The following is a 16,606-nucleotide window of genomic DNA, read 5'->3' as shown; positions in this document are numbered from 1 at the left end:
ATGTTTCCGAGTAGCTTTAAAAATCTCAGCTGTGTCAACAGCATCTACTTCAGATAGCTTATCTATAACCCCCACAAATGAGACCCAGTGTGCAGTGATGCACATGTAATCCGTGGCTTGGCAACTGGTCCACATGTCTGTTGCCAGGTGGATATTGTGAACAGCACTCTGCTGCAAAGCTTGTCCAACCAATTCCAGCACATCATGATGTAGTGCTGGAACAGCAACTCTTGCGAAATAGGACCGGCTGGGAACCTTCCATTTAGGGCAGATGGTTGACGCAAATTCAAGGAAACCCACCCCTTCCACACATGAAAAAGGGAGAAGGCCCAGCGCTAACATTTTAGCTAGCTTCGCATTGTACAACCGTGCCGTTGGGTGGTTGCGTTGGTAGTACCCCTCCAACCATAAGCATGCTGTCAATGGTAGGCTGGATTATTTTCCTTTAATGGTGCAGTTGTTTTCTTTAACCCAGTTAGGCTCAACAACGCACTTTGTTTCATTGCAGTACTACTCGGTCACCTTGGTGTCTCAGCCTGACTCTGACTCTTACTGCGGTGCCACTGAGATGTTGCTGAGGAGGATGTGGGCAGTAACACTACAATACTGGGGACAGGGCTAGAAATGTCTCACTCTTGTTCACCTTCCACCGCGATAATATCGTCCCCTGATTCTTCATGCCCAACAACAATGGGTTGAGTTTTACTTTGTTCTAAGCGAAGTAGGTGAGCCTCCCACACGATAGTGTGGTGTATTTTGAGATGACTTGTTTGGCCTCTGGTACCATAGTTTGTACCAAGCTTACCCCGCCTAACAGCATGTCGACAAATTGAGCATATAGCAATGTTCTCCTCCTTACTGCTAACCGAAAAGAAGTCCCAAACTGGGGAGGAGAACTTTCTGGTGCTGCTGGATGTGCCACTTTCAATACCAAATGAACTGGAGGGTGGGTTTGGAATGTGACTCTGTACAGCTACACTGTGACTTCTACCACTACCTACTGAGGTGGTGGTTGAGCTGGATATAGGTCCCTGCCTTTCCTTTGCAAATGAAAATATGGAAGCTGGAGGTCGTGGTGGTGTTACCTGTGTTGGTGGTGTCCGTGCTACATACCTTGCAGCCATTTTGGATAGGGTAATAATGTTGGTCTCCATATCCTTTGGGCCGGGAATGATGTCCGTGATGACTGGCTCGCCATCATCATCATCCCCCTCTTGTACATCTACCTCCATAACTCTAAGGCTTTCTGGAACCTTCCTTTTTACTAGCCTTGTCTTGTGGCGTGCATCACTCTCAGACTGAGCTGGTGGCTTCCAAGTGGCATCAAGATCATCAGAAGCGGGGCTTGAAGAAGAAGATGATGGACTAACCCTCCTTTTACTTGCTGGGGGTCTGGAAGACAATGGATCTTCTGAAACAGTGGCTTGCTCCTCTTTGTCTGCAGGAAGCTCGATTTCCTGAAATGCCCCTACTTCAGGAGGAACAACTACTATTGTGGGCTGCTGTTGTGGCTGTTCTTATGGCGGCGGCTCTTCTTGCGGCTGCGGCTGTTCTTGCGGCTGCTGCTGTTCTTGCGGCTGCTGCTGTTCTTGCGGCTGCGCCTGCTGCTGCAGACTTATCTGCTGAGTTTCCGCCTGCATTGATTGTGTACTACTTTGCGATAATTACATTTCAACATCGCTGCTCGTTAGTAGACTGGCTACCTCTGCGACACTCATGGGCTTGGGCCTAGGTTGGTGGTGTTGGCCCGCTGGTGCGGATGTGCTGCTCGCAGCTTGGTTCCCGCCGGACAACGATGCTGCAGGCGTGTGTTTTTTGGTCCCAAAAAACACATTTGCCGGCACACCAGTCGTGGTTAGTGCCTCTTGCTTTTTCTGTTCCTTCTTCTCACTGGCAACTTTCTTGGTACTGGAGGACCTGGTACCTTTCTTTGGGCCCATTTTCTTCAGAGGTCAGACAGGACGCAGGTGCACAAGTTGCAGAGATGTCTGTGGTCACAGTTGGACGTGATGTGGTGCGCAGCAGGACTTCTGTCTGGCAGTACAACGGATGATGTTGATAGTTACCTCCTCCTCTGTCTTTTTGTGCACCTAAAAGCAATTAAGCCAGGAGAAGAACATCAGTGAAATGTTGCATTTGTTGTTGTGGTTCAATTACTACTAGTACAAACAAACAAATAGAAGATATAGTGTAGCCATTTGTGAGACAAGGGCTATGGTAAACTACTTACTGTGCACAGTGTACACACTACACTCTCAGGAAGGAGAGGAAAGAATAAGAACAACAACCAAAATACAAATGTAATGGAAGGGAGCTGCTGCTGGCATAGGGGATGGATGGAAGCAGTAAGCCAATAGGAAAACCATGCAGGCCCATATTAACTCCCACCAGAAAAGGCCACCAGCCACATGGACACTCACAAGCAACAAGTAAGGAGGCCTGGGAAACAATGAACTGCCAAAAGGCCTATAAAAGAAGCCAGGCAAAAGATGCATGCTAAACCACACTGCTGTGCCTTTTTAATGCAATAAAATGCAAAAAACAAAACTCCACAGGGCAAAACAAGGTCTGCAGGGTGCACACTGTTGGACAGGCCACACGAAGGGCTTGCTCCCTCCCCGCATGACAGGGCCTAAGCCCCGGCCCGCCAGGCGTGACCCACACGAATCACCCGCACTCCGTCTCCCGACGGAACTCCTGCCCCCGGACCTCCATGTATCACGGGACCGAGCCACCACCGGCTCCCCCGGCCGAATCAAGCCGCCATCTTGGGCCCTGCACCACGAGGCCGCGTGGCCTCCACCCGACCCTAACCCTGGGCCTGGCCGGCCCCGGCATCCCGGCACCACCATCCACCCAGGAGGTGAGCGGACCACTTGGCAGGTCAATGGGAGAACGAAGCGTCAAGGGCTCTCCCCCGCCAGGTGCCGATCGCCTCCAGCTCCCCCAGGCGCTGGCTCCACCCCCTGCTGGGTGTCTGGACACCTTCATCCCGGACCCTCCGACCTCCAAGTGCGAGGGTCCGGACATCAAAGGGCGCCAGACCTATAACTAGGGCAGCTCCGGAGCAGGACGGCAGTTGTATCCTGGAGTCGAGAGACACCGAGAGAACTCAGCCTTGACGGACTACTGGCGCTGCCATAGCCCTATCTTGTGAACTATCGTCCTGCCTGCTGGCGCTGCCGCGGCCTTCTGCAACATCCATCCTCGTTGGGACCTGCTGGCGCTGCCGCGGCCCGTTGTAACGACCATCCTCACCGGGACCTGCTGGCGCTGCCGCGGCCCGTTGTAACGACCATCCTCACCGGGACCTGCTGGCGCTGCCGCGGACCGTGCATCGACCATCTCTCCGGGACCTGCTGGCGCTGCCGCGGACCGTGTATCAACCATCTTCACCGGGACCTGCTGGCGCTGCCGCGGCCCGTCCCAGCTAGAACACCGAGCTCGAGGATTGTGAGCTATCCACCATACCACCTCAACTACCAGACTGGTAACCAGACTGTCCCGCTACCCCCTTTCCCCATCTTGAGAGACTTGAATCGAGGGGACCCCTGAGTCCAGACCTCCTTGTACCTTCCATCGTACCGTAAGAAATTGCCTATAAAGAACGCTAAATCTTCTCCTTGTGTGGTGTCTGTATGTGGGGGGGAAGTTATTTATCTGTACGATCGCTGGAGACGGCTCTCCCCGGAGACCTCTCCCCTTGTCCTCGGCCGACCCTCCCGGTCCGTCTAACACACACCAACACACCAGGCACACACAACAAAGGCATTCCTTTAACACAGACCCAAAAACAGAAATACCCCCCAAAAACACATTTTCCAACTCAATCCAATGCCATCCACGCCCTAAATGATGTTTAAATTCAACAGAACACACAGATAAACACTTGTTTAATGCACCTGTGGCTACCTGTTGTGAGCCTACTGGATGGAAGCAGGCCCATGGGCAAACAAGGCCACACAAGCTTGCAGGCCTAGGCTTCAAAATGGCCACCAGCCACATGGCCAGGCCCGCCCAACTACAAGAAACAGAAGACAGACAATGCAGGCCTGTTGCAAAAAACACACTGCCTGCCTTCAAAATGGCCACCAGCCTCATGGCCAGGCCCACAACAAGAAGCCTAGGCCAAAAAGGAATACCATGCAGGCCTATATATGGCAAAAGCAGCACACTAATAACTCCCACCAGAAAAGGCCACCAGCCACATGGACACTCACAAATCACAAGCAACAAGCAGGAGGCCTGGGAAACAATGAACTGACAAAAGGCCTATAAAAGAAGCCAGGCAAAAGATGCATGCTAAACCACACTGCTGTGCCTTTTTAATGCAATAAAATGCAAAAACGAAAATCCACAGGGCAAAACAAGGTCTGCAGGGTGCACACCAACACACCAGGCACACAACAAAGGCATTTCTTTAACACACACCCAAAAACAGAAATACCCCCAAAAAACACATTTTCCAACTCAATCCAATGCCATCCATGCCCTAAATGATGTTTGAAAAACATTCAACACACACCAAAGGAACAGTTGCTTCATCATGCACCCACCCATGACTAGCTCTGGGCCTACTGGCTACTCCCAACAATTTTTTAAAAAGAATGAGAAGTACCAGAATTGTAGTTGCAGCAACTGCAATGCCCCCAATCAAACAGATACAACACCCACTTACTTGTAAAATATCAAATTCAAAAGTCCTCAAATCCAATGATAATGATGCAGCAGACACAAAGAATGATCCTTCCAGCTGAAATCCAAACACAGAATGAACAGGAGATGGACAAAGCACTGGGAGGAGCCTGATGGACAGGAACAGGAAGTTGCAGACTCTGTGGCACTTCCTCCCTCTCCCCCCAAAAAGTTTTTTTTTTTTAAAAAGGACTCCTTGCACAAAAAAGGACAGCCAAATGTCAAACGGAGGAGTTTTTTCCATCCAAATCATCATTTAGAGAAGGTTTTATGCAGCTAGAGTTAATATTCTTCTCCAAATTGAAAATTTGGCATGTTCGCGATCGCGACCTTCACCACACTTCCGCCGGATGTCGATGGCGCGTCCAAAATGATGTGTTCGCGATCTCATGCTTTTTGTCGCGGTGGAGATTGACATGTTTGCGACCTCACGCTCTCTCTCGTGGTGGAAAATGACGTGTTCGCGATCTCAGACTCTCAGACTCTCTCAGACTCAGTCTGATGGCGAGGAGAATGACGTGATCGCGATCACAAATTCTCACGGGATCCCGGTAAGGTGATCGCGTGCGCGAGAGCGCATTTTCAAAGCGCGAACATGAAAAAAATCTTCGAAACGCGTCAAATAGCGGATATGTTGGCATTTTCGCGGTCTCCGCGGAACGCGAAAATGTCAAAATATCGCAAATTCCGAGAGCGGAACGGAATTTGACGCCCACCCTTAATAATCAGTAATAGCAACCAAATATCTAAACTCTGGACGAAACTTACTAAATGGACCTAAGAAATAAATACTTTAAGTATGTCAATGTTTCACCGGAACATCTATTGACAGCATTAACAATAGTGGAGGGTTTCGCTAGAGTTGAGGAAGAAATGGCGCTCAGGCGTGTGCGTCGTGGGTGTCACTAGAAACTGAGTAAGTACGGTGCTAACAGGTCAGGGGTAACAAACCCAAAGAAACAACCCCTGCAAGTGTGTGGGTCGAGACCCGCACCATCAAATAGAAGTGAGGTCCTGTGCACACGTGTTAGGATAATGGTTTAAGTGTACCCGATAAGAAATGGGACAAATATCAAATATTCCTTGATTTTGAAATTATGAAGGTCGACATCAGGTGTATCATAAGCAGGGATTTCTTTATATGTGTTAATTAAGACCAATACAGAGTGAAAACAAACCAGCCGACACGTGTTTCGTCACAACGTGGTAAACTTGTGACTCTTCAGGGCTGTATGTTATAGTGCTCCACACATCATTATGCCCCTCACGTTTTGGTGGCCATCTTTTGGATGTTTCAGACATTCTAGTCTCCGCTACAATTTACTGTGCAACGAGTTTACCGATCATATCTTTGAGCAACGTTAATTGCTGCACTTTCAAATATGGGCTGTTACTCTCCCACGATTGTGTAACAAAGGTATTTACTTGTTTTAACATCATTTATTCAATTTAATACATTTATAAAAAAAGAATAGAGAGTACAGAACTTTAAAATAAGATTTGACTTGCTTCTTTTGATCCACTTTCTGTATTATTATTTTTTTATTTAAAAAAAAAATATGGCAACTAATCAAAAATTACATCTGAGTAATTGTGTACCTCAACCTGGCAAAACAAAAGAAAAATGAAAGATCTGGTTTCACAGTTTTGAAAATCATCTTATAGCCATTGAGGCTGAAGACTATTCTCCTAGGCACAAATTGGCGATTCTTTTCAGTCATCTAGGCAGTGCCGGTCAGCAAATTTTTGACAACCTTCCACATTCTCCGCCTCCATCTGAGAATGGTGATGGATGGAATGTATATACTGACGCATTTTCAAGACTGAATAAGAAGTTTCTTGAACAACCAAATGTCATGTTGGAGAGATTCAATTTATGGAAAAGAAGCAAGATCCAAAGGAGACAGTAGAAGAATACATTTCTGCATTAAGAAATTTAGCATCTGACTGTAATTGTGGTCCCTCTTTAGATACATACATTAGGGATCAGTTTGTCTATAGCTGCCTTCATAAAAAGATTCAAGAGAGAATTTTGAGTTGCAGGGATCCATCATTGTCAGAAGTCATTGATATGGCAAAAAGTATTGAAAGGGCTATCATATCTTTGAAATGCATTTCTAATGATAATATTTCTTCCATAAATGTTGTACAAAATGTTCCCTCTATTAGTACTGTGGTACAGAATGGTTCTTCTAGTAATGCTGTCGCACAAAATGTTCCTTCTGTTAATGCTATTACTCTTAAAAACAAATTATTAAAGTCTTTTCCAAGAAAATTCAACACCATATGCTACAGGTGTGGTTGAAGATCTCATCTAGGGAACAGTCCAATTTGTCCTGCAACAGGTAAAAAGTGTGGGAACTGTCACAAAATTGGTAATTTTCGCTCAGTTTGCAGGAGCAAACAAGTAGTTCAAGTTAGTTCTGTTGTTCCCCAGCACAATGACGAATTCAATACAAATGTCAATAACTTACCTTTAGAAAGTCTTAACATTAACACTGTAGATGTACCTTTACATTCTGTTACTCAAAAAATTATCCTATCTGTTGATTCTAATTCCAAGTTCACTACTGGTGAACGCGTGAAGAATAATACGTGTGAGGTAACAGTTGGTAAACTTAGCATTGAAATGATGGCAGACTCAGGTGCTCCAGTAACCATAATTTTTGATGTTTTATTTAACACTCATTGGGCATCACACATTTCATTAGAATCCACTGACATAATTCCTAAAGCATATGGAGATACCATCACTGATATGTTAGGCTTCTCCTATGAAAATGTAACCTGTTTAGGAAGAAAATGTTTTACAAAAATGTATGTTGCCTTAAAAGGAAAAAACATAGTTGGCTGGCAAGACTGAATGGGTCTCAAATTAGTTCCAGGTTCTGACAATCCAGTTCAAATCAATAATGATGTTTCCATTGAAATAGTATCAGAGAGTTGTGATTCTGATGTTCAAAAAATAACATCACAATTTCCTGAAGTTTTTAGTTCATCTATAGGTAGAATCTCCAAAATTGAACACCTCATTAAGTTAAAACCTACCGCTATTCCTATAGCACACAAACTCAGGTCAATTCCTTTAAGCGTAAGAGATGACCTTGAAAAATTACTTGACTATGGTTTCTAAAGAGATTATCGCTCCTACAGATTCTTCTCAATGGGTCAGTTCAATTGTCATAGTGAGAAAAAAAGGACTCTAGTATTCGTTTATGTGCTTTCTTAATAAAAACATTTTTGTTGACTGCCACCCTCTGCCGAAGATCCAAGACCTACTAACTGGCATCCATGGGTCCAAGTTTTTCACCTTGCTTGATCTTCACTCAGCTTACCACCAAATTCCGCTGTCATCCTCTTGCACTGATTTAACTACCTTCATAACTCCCTTGGGAACTTTTAAATACTTAAGATTACCTTTTGTGTTGGCCTCAGCGGCCAGTGTTTTTTTAAAAATTATGGAGCATATTTTGAAAGGAATTGAATCTGTGCAAGCTTATCAAGATGATATATTATTTTTTTCTAAAGATAAGGAAGAACACATTAACACTTTAAAAAAGTCCTCAATAAATTTAAAGAAGTTGGAATCACTTTGGGCAAAGACAAATGTAGATTTTTTGCCAACTCAGTAGAACACGTGGGTCATTCTATTTCTTCTTTTGGAAATAACCCTAAACTTTCTCTTACTCAGGCCATTTCCAAAGCCACCATTCCCAAGGATAAAGATGAATTGAAACCATTCTTGGGCCTAGCAGAGTACTACTCAAGATTCATTGCAGGTTATTCACAAATTGTACAACCTTTACGGGCTCTGTTGAAAAAGAACTCAAGATTTTTGTGGTCTCAGGAAGTCAATCATGCTTTTGATTCTATAAAAGTATTGATTACAGAGGCACCTGCTTGGTCTTCTTTTTCACCGGGTCAAAGATGCTCAATTTCAGTAGATGAAAGTCAACGCGGTCTTGGGGCAGTTCTTTGTCAATGGATTCATGGGAAGAAACACACAATTGGGTTTGCCTCAAGAACACTTTCTCTCTCAGTGTCCAAATACAGTACTATTGAGAGAGAAGCACTTTTTGCACTTGGGAAGTTGAAAAATTCAAGACTTTCATTTGGGGCTCTAAGTTTGATTTTTATTCTGATCACAAACCCCTATTACACTTTTTGAATGGGAATGGCACTGGGAAAGCTTCAGCTAGATTAGTTCGCATTCTTTCAAGGTTCCATGAGTACACATTTTCCATGAAGTACATTCCTGAAGGACGCAACATCAGGGCTGATTGTCTTTCAAGACTACCTTTGGAAGACAGTTGTTTTGGTGATGTTGAATGTGTAGTTGCTTCAGTTGAAAACACAATCAATTCTTCAGTTAATTTTTCCCACAATGATTGGATTCAGGCCTCTAAACAAAATTCCACTCTTCAAGCTGCCAAAATTATGGTTGTATCAGGTTGGCCAAAGGAACATTCTTTACCTGCCCCTCTCAAATCGTTTGCACAGGCTTTTGATGAACTCTCCATTGTGGATGATATCCTTATTCGTGGTGACCAATTTTTATCACCTGTTTCCTTTCATTTAATTTTTTTTTAGAATGCCCATGAAGGTCATCTAGGCATAGGATCCACTTTGAGGATCCTAAAAGAGCATTTTTGGTGGCCAGGTTTAGCTAAAGATGTTTCACAATGGATAGACAAATGTCAAACTTGTCTTCTTTCTGACAAACACTGGAAAACTTCCTTTACATTGTGGTCCTGAAGATGCTTGGTGTAAGCTTGCTCTTGACTTTGCAGGCCCTTTTGATTTGCTTCCTACTGACAAACGTTATATCATTGTATTAATTGATTATTATTCAAAATGGGTTGAATTTGAATTCTGTAACACTCCTAATACCTCATCAGTTATTAAGTTTTTGAGCAGAATTTTTAAGTCTAAGGGTTCTCCAAAAGAGATTGTCACTGACAATGGTGCATATTTTACGACCTTGTCAATGCAAGAATTCTTGAATTCACATGGTATGAAACATCTAAAGGTTGCTTTGTATTCTCCTTCCTCAAATGGCCTTGCTGAAAGGATGAATAGGTTTATAAAATAAGGTATTCAATCCACTTTGGCTTGCTATCTTCCAGTAAATGATTTCCTCAGAAATAAAATGTTGGCATATATCATTACCCCCATTCAACTCCTGGAATATCTCCTTTTAGACTTCTTAAGAAAAGGGATCCAAATGGTATTTTGTGTCCCAATTGGATAAAAATGTTGAAGAAAATGAAAAGTTTTGCATTGCATGTCAAGATAAACTTGACATGCAAAAAAAAGTTCTCATTCAACAACAAATTCAAAAGAAAAATTTTGATCAGGCTTCTCGCCATGACCTGCATGAATTTGAAATTGGTGATTGTGTTATGGTGAAAAATCCCCACAGGGTTAAAAAAGGTGCTTTAAAATTTTCATTGCCAGTTCAAGTTCTCAAAACTGCCAAAGTATCTCTGTTTTTAAACAAAAAAGGGTGGTGGAACAAAAGAGCTGTGGTTAGGTTGTCTGCTGTACAGGCTTCGAAAATGTTGGTGTCTAAAAACAGTGTTATTGAGGATAGCTTGAATATAACTCATTTTCCTTTAGGTACTTCATCTTCATCCAGTACTCCTCAACTCGTTCATAATTCAATTACAGCTTTGTCTCAAACGAATTCATTTTATCCTGATGTTCCTAAGTGTCAAAGTGTTACACCTTCTCAACAAAGTAACTTTGATGGATTTACTTTTTCTAATGATGTTACTTGCAGAACATCTTGCAATTGTTCCATCCCTACAAGATTTAGAGATTATTATATGTATTAATTTCTTTCTTTTCTTATGGGATGGAGATGATGTAATGATACACTTGCACTGATGTTTCCTAGTTATCGTTGTTGCTATGCTTCTTTATGACATGTACATGTTCTTTATTCTCTTGCATGCGCACCCCAAACATGTTTATGTTTGAAGGTATATCTCTCGTGCTTTCCTTCATCAATGAAGTACGTTATTGAGGAACTGACACTCACGGCTTGTACTTCGTGGAGCAAGGACGCACTCTAGTGATCTGCTGTTTCATACAAATAAATACATTTGCCAAGATACTTTACCTGTCAGGTTTGTCCCTGCAACAGGATACTTCACTACTTTACACTGGCTCAAAACACATACTTTACCATATTTGCTCACTTCCACTGTGATAATGCACTTTTAATTTCTCTAAATACTCTTTTTATAGCATGATTCCATTCACAAGGCACACTTTTCTTCAACAATGCCTTCAAGCCTTCAGTTTTAGCCAGAAAGATTTGTATAAACTTTGTATAATACTCACACAGGTCAAGAAATTATAACAAATTGTTCTTTATTGGCTGGGGATGGAGCTCTCAATATTGCATCTAACAAATCTTTTTTAGGGTAGATGCCACTATCCACAATCAAATGACACAAATACCCACTCTCTCTCTTCTTAAATGTGCACTTCTCCTTTTGTAATGTTAAAGGATGTAGCCCAAGGCTTTATATGTGGCCATTTTGGGCTGCCACCCACCATTTTGTGGCAGGTGACACGGTGGCAGCCTTGTGAGCTGGTTAGCAGTTTTATTTTCTGCAGGTGACAGTGTTCTGGTATTGAGCTGCTGCAGATGAAAAGATGCCGCTGGCGCTCTGCTTATTGCGTGAAGCGGGTGCCTGGATCTACTGGTAGGAGGAGACACGGCCTCTTCTCCGGTTCATCTGGCAAGGAGCTTGTCAAGCGGGGTGGCTGCCACGGTGTTAGCCGCGTGCTCCCGGGGCAGAAGCAGTGGGCATTGAGGAGCCCAGGTAGGGAACCGGGGCCGCTTGCTGGTGCGGAGTGCGGGCCGAAGGCAAGATCAGGACAAGCAGGGGAGGGGCTGCGGGGTATAAGGTGTTGTTTTGAAGGTGTGGGAACAAGTCAAGATGCTCCCCCACTTGGGCTCATGGCCCACGGGGGAGCTGTTAATAATCAGGAACTTCTGAGCGGATGGGGGAGGGGCTGAGGCTTGGGAGAGGAGGCCTGGGGGGGGTTGTGCACACCTTGGGTAGCAGGCACGGCGGGCGAGTCATGGCCGCAGTGGGCACCAGGCCCAAAAACAAACCGGGCAGGCAGGAGGGGCTGAGTGAGGGTGCAGGGACTTCCTGATGTAGGCCCTAGGTGTGGCCAGGCCAGTAAGGGATAGGCAGGGACAAAGGGCCATTTGCAGGAGGAAGAGTTGGTAGGCACTGCAGCTCAGGAAAGGGAGGAGCAGGCTTTTTGCTGTTATGCCCCCGCCTATGACATCCCGAGAGGCAGGATGGGTTGGGAGCATGTGAAGGGCATCCCTGGGGATGTGGGGCTAGCTGGAGAGGGCGTCTCAAGGCTTATAGGTGCAATAGCTAGATGGAGTGGCTTATGGCAGGGGAGACACTGTGGGATTTGGAAGGCAGAGGTATATCAAGGGGTCCAGGATAGGATAGGACCTTGGCCCGAGGCATGCCCCCAGAGGCTAAACAAGGCCCGGCGTCTGCGTTAGTGACCGTGCTATTGTAATGAAGTGAAGATGAAGGCCAGGATGAGGTGAAAAGTAAGAGGGGGCACACCGTACTGACAGGCAGTGGGGGAAGCTGTGGGAGGTTAGAAGCAGACCCCAATGGGTGTTACTCCTACAGAGGTCGGGGTGGATATACAGCCTCAGAGAAGTCAGCTTGCATGAGTGAAGGGGACGGCAGGGGATAGCAAGCAGGCATCTGCAACCAGCTTCCAGCAGGGTGGTGGGCATCGTGGGTGGGGGGTTCCAGGCTTGAGGGAGTGCCAGCAGGAATATGACAGGTAGTGAGGAGCTAGGTCAGAAGGGTTGGAGTATAGAGGTTCAAGGGCCATGCATACCGGACCTATCCTCTTTTTTGCAGGTGGTAGGACTCCGAAGAGCACAATGCTGCTTTTCAACCCTGAGGTGAAGTGAAGGCATAGCGCAGAGCGGTCAGCAGGACTGCGTAATGGGTGCCCAGTGTTGGCTGACACAAGAAGCAACTTTGAGAGGAAGCACATACAGGTTACGACAGCCTGCAGTGATAGAGCACTTGGGAGGGTTTGTTAGAGCCCCCCAGGGGAAGGTAGACGTTTACCCCAAGGTGGGGGCAATGTGCCATATCAGGTGGTGGTTCCACCATGTACGGAGTGGGCGTTAGGCGATGAATTGGTGGACTGCATGAAGTTGTATATGACGATGGTAGTCTATGGAAGTGGAACAGAGGTGGTTGCAGCAAGGGGCAGGATTGTCTACTTAGGTACTGGCACAATCCACTGACACCAGGTTGGCAGACAAGCGGCTTCCGCTGGCAAGGTGACAGGTTATGGAGCGAGCACCGACCTTAATGCCAGGTAAGGACATAGGAACCAAGGGGACGGCCCCAGTGATGGTGTCAATTGGGATGGAATGCTCGGGGCGTGGGCCGGTATGTGAACGACACTGAGGTAGGGATGGAGGAGCGAAGGTCAGACACAAAGGAAGGAGATGGTACACAAAAGAAGGTGTCTACACTAGGGGAAGGTGGGACTTCCACACGAGCGGGTACGTCAGTAGGACAACAGCGGGGGAGGAGAAGGTCAAGGCCACGGGAACTGATGCTGTGGAAAAGACTGGAGGAAAGAGAGAGAAAGATTAAGTGTAGGCAGCTGAGGGCAAGGAAAGCGAGGAACTGAAAATAAAGAAACTCCCCTACATGGGGAGACTAAACAGTTGGGTGTACACCTTATGCTGTCCACAAAAGAAAAGATTTGGAAGGTAGAATATGCTAAAATGTTTAAGCTGCTATATAGAGAACTGAGGGCTGAGGAGGGGTCCAAGGAGGAATATGAACTGTCCAAATGAGCCAGGATGCCCATGACCATAGAAAACTGGACAGCAGCATTAAAAATGTTCACCGGCGCATACTGTGAAACATATCATGAGCAGAGTGTGGCCCTGTTTAAATACATGGATATCATGCACAAGGCACAGCTTACGTATGGAGGATATGTATGGGTGCAGTATGACAGTGAACTCAGGGCACGTATGGCCCTGAATTCTGAGGGCATACCATTCTGAACTCTGGTATGTTGCCAGAGTTCAGCATGATTCTGAACTCTGGCAACATACGGTGGGTCCGGCAACATTTGGAAAAACGATTTTTACAGCCAGTGGTTTGCCCATAGTTTAATTGCCCTTTAAAGCTCGCTCCACCCGGGGAAGGGTGTGTTCTACAGTAAAAGGTCAGGGAGGCACACTAGGTGCGTGCTGGTATTTTAAAAGGGGCTGTGCTCCAGGAAATACTGCAAGTTTAGACATGAATGTTCGAAGTGTGCAGGGAGGCACACCTTCCTACAGTGTTTTAGCGCTGCATGGAGCCAGCAGGGGGGCCATGCGGGGGGATACACGGGACAGTGGCACCAGAGTCAAGGGGGTTCAGACACATCTCAACCCATGTAAGGGAGCTATAGAGGATGAAGCGGGACAAAGGGGCCTGGTGAGAAAAGCTCTTATGCTGGTTAAGCTAGACAGACTTGATTTCTGGCTGCGGCCTTATGTTAATACGGCGGATACTTGGATACTTGAGGGAGAGGTTTAATTGGGGTTACCGACTGGGGTACTAGGGGTCTAGAGTTTAGCGATGGATGGGAAATCTCAAAGCGGTCAGAGAACATCCACAAGTGGAGATAGACAAATTGCAGAAAGAAGTGTGGGGAGGCAGAATGGTGGGTTCCTTTGACGACTGGCCATTGGAGAACCTGGTTAGGTCCTCAATGGCATGGTTCCTAAAAAAGAGCAGGGCAAGTTTCGACTGATACAACATTTGTCGTGGCCAGAAGGGCAATCATAAATGACTTTATAGCTGAAGATCTGGCATCAGCCTTATTCTTTAGTGGACGTGGCAAAGTCACTGGTTGAGGTGGTTGTGTAGGAGCGGAGATGGCGAAGTGTGACATAAAATCAGCCTTTCAGTTGTTGCCAGTGCACCCAGAGGACTTTCAATTGCTGGTAATTCAGTTAAAAGGGCAGTAGTTGGTTGACAAAGCACTGCCACTAGTAAGTTCTATTTTGTGCGCTCTGTTCGAGTGTTTTAGTCCATTCTTGCAATGGATGTTTACTTAGTGCATGGGGCACGAGTGGGTTACCCACTATTTGGAAGACTTCTTCTTTGTTGTTACCCACTATTTGGAAGACTTCTTCTTTGTTAGTCGTGCAGGCTCTACAGACTGCCAGCAATTGCTGCTAAGTTTTCAAGAGCTCATGGAGGACGCAGGGGTTCCTTTGGTGCCTGAAAAGACTGGGGGCCCACAGACAATGCTCTCCCTCTTGGGGATAGAGCTGGACTCTAGGTTCATGGAGGCACGTTTGCCACAAGACAAAAAGCAAAAGATGCAGCTATTGTTGAATAAGGGCTTTCACTAGCAACTATTGCAGGAAGGTTAGCAGGCATTGCTTTCATGAAGAAGTTGCTCTGGGTTTATGCATCATCAGTGAGGGAACTAGGGAAGGGGATGTTTGAAGGCGATCCGCCCGCCATCTGTACCTGATTTACCCCCTGCCATATTAGTATGGTGGGGGGGTACCATGGCAGACAGAAAGACCGTCCGCCGCTTTTCCACCGGCAGGCAATCATTACGATTGCCTGACATGCGGATCTGGGGCATAATATGGTGGCGGTGCCGAGCAGGCACCGCCATCCATATTATGATGTGCAAATTCAAAGGCCTTTCCATGGTGGTGATGCTGTCATGGAAAGGCTGTCGGAAATTGCTTTGGGGGCCGTTACAGGCCCTCAGTGGGGTGGGGGTCTGCATTCGAGGGGTACCTATGCTACCCCCCTACATGGCAATGCAAACCATGCACTTTTAACATTGCGTAAGGAGCTGCACCCAGCAGAACCGTCCGCAATGTTAAAGGCCAGAATGCGCCCGCCAGTGTGGCAAGCGCATCCTAATTGGCCTCATGGGGCCGTCGCACCTCTGGCGGTCGGTCCCATTTTCCATTACAGTGGAGGGCGGGCGGTAATGGGGCCCCTTGTTCGCTACCTTGATGACCTGGATGTTTTTTGGCCCCTTCCATGTGTCGGAATCATCGGGGGGAATGGGTAGTAGGGGTCTTCTATAGTAAGAAGTGGTCTTCTAAGAGTCTGAGGTAGGAATATGGCTGCAACGTTCTAAAACAGATCAGAGGTCAACAGGAACTACTGTAGTATTGTTCGTTTACCTGGTAGAGGGTTTGTGTCTGGTAGCATGGGGTAGGAAACTATGGGCATGTGGAGCATAACACTATGGGGAGGTTTTCAGGCATGGGGATGGCGAGCGTGTGACCAATTTCCAACTGCTGGCAATACTGCAGAAAGCACTTGCTGGACTTGGGTTGGTAGCAATAGAGTATGGCACACATTCCTTTCACATCCGGTTGGCGACAGAGGCGGGCAAGAGGGGTTGGTCAAGAGAGCAAATTATGGGGCTGAGTAGATGGTCTTCCGATTGTTTTAAGACGTATGTCAGATCAGGTGGGTGGGTTGTTGAGAAAGCAGTTCACTGTGTCTTTTCCTTACTGCTGTTTTATTTTTCAGGATTGGTTCTGGGCCTGGAGGCTGCCAGCTTATTTGTGTGAATTGTGGGGCATTCATTTGTGGGATGGGCTGACCGGGTAGCCATGGTTAGTACGATTGGGCGGAGTGTGAGCTTCAGATTTCCCATCACCCTGGCATATAATGTTAAAATACATTATATGCCAAGCAAGGTGCATGAGAGGGGCGTAAGAGGCAGCGGAAAGGGAGAGTAATGCTGATTGGTATGTGTACTAAGTAAGAGAAACACAACATTTTGTAAAATAGTCAACATTTTTTAGGACTGTCAAAACAGAGATGATGTGTGTTATTGT

The sequence above is a fragment of the Triturus cristatus genome, chromosome 1_2, assembly GCF_964204655.1.
Source record: "Triturus cristatus chromosome 1_2, aTriCri1.1, whole genome shotgun sequence".
Lineage (NCBI taxonomy): Eukaryota > Metazoa > Chordata > Amphibia > Caudata > Salamandridae > Triturus > Triturus cristatus.
The sequence above is the reverse complement of the archived record's forward strand: the minus strand, read 5'-3'. Positions refer to the sequence as shown.